Genomic DNA, 915 nt, shown 5'->3' with positions numbered 1-915 from the left:
CACCGCGCCCAGCCGCTTCTTTGAAGGATTTTAAGCAGGAGTATAACCTTCTAGAATGGAATTTGGATGGAGTGGGGAATAGGGAGACCAGATAAGGAGGCTCTTGGAGTTGTCTAGCCTAGAGATGGGTCTTAAATGGGCAGGAAAAATGAAGATGTTAAGGGTGCAGTTCATTGTGACAACTTGGCGCATGTCTACCACCCTGATGCCTACTAGGGGTCTATTTGTAAATGGGTAACCTAGTTATGTTGCATGACTTGGGGATGGAAATTACAGACATAATATAGGAACACATTTCTTTAACCACCGAAGTCTGTTGGAGCATAATCAAATTTATACTAATGGAAATCTTTTTTTCCAGGGCTGAAGCTAAGTAATGCTATGGTCTAGTTTGTCACTTTATGATGTTTCTGAAGCTTTAGGAAATTAATAAAATGAGGAAAAGTTGTATGAACCTAAGCAGTGGGGGCTGTGGGGGGCGGTCTGTAGTCTCTTTCTTTTTTATTCTTTTTTATTTTTTTGAGTTAGGGTCTAACTCTGTAACTCTGTTGCCTGTGCTGGAGTGCAGTAGTGCAATTTCAGCTCAGTGGAACCTCAACCTCCCAGACTCGGGTGATCTTCCCACCTCAGCCTCATAAGTAGCTGGGACTACAGGCATGTGCCACCACATGACACCATATCCCACCACACTCGGCTTTTTTTTGTTGTTGTTATTCGAAGAGAGAGTCTCACTCCGTCACCCAGGCTGGAGTGCAGTGGCGCAATTTCGGCTCACAGCAACCTCTGCCTCCTGGATTCAAGTGGTTCTCCTGCCTCAGCCTCCTGAGTAGCTGGGAGTAGCTGGGACTACAAGTGCATGCCACTACGCCCAGCTAGTTTTTTTTGTATTTTTAGTAGAGATGGGGTTTCGTCACA

The sequence above is a fragment of the Mandrillus leucophaeus genome, unplaced genomic scaffold (assembly GCF_000951045.1).
Source record: "Mandrillus leucophaeus isolate KB7577 unplaced genomic scaffold, Mleu.le_1.0 Scaffold141, whole genome shotgun sequence".
Taxonomy (NCBI): Eukaryota; Metazoa; Chordata; class Mammalia; order Primates; family Cercopithecidae; genus Mandrillus; species Mandrillus leucophaeus.
This window is presented reverse-complemented; position numbering follows the sequence as displayed.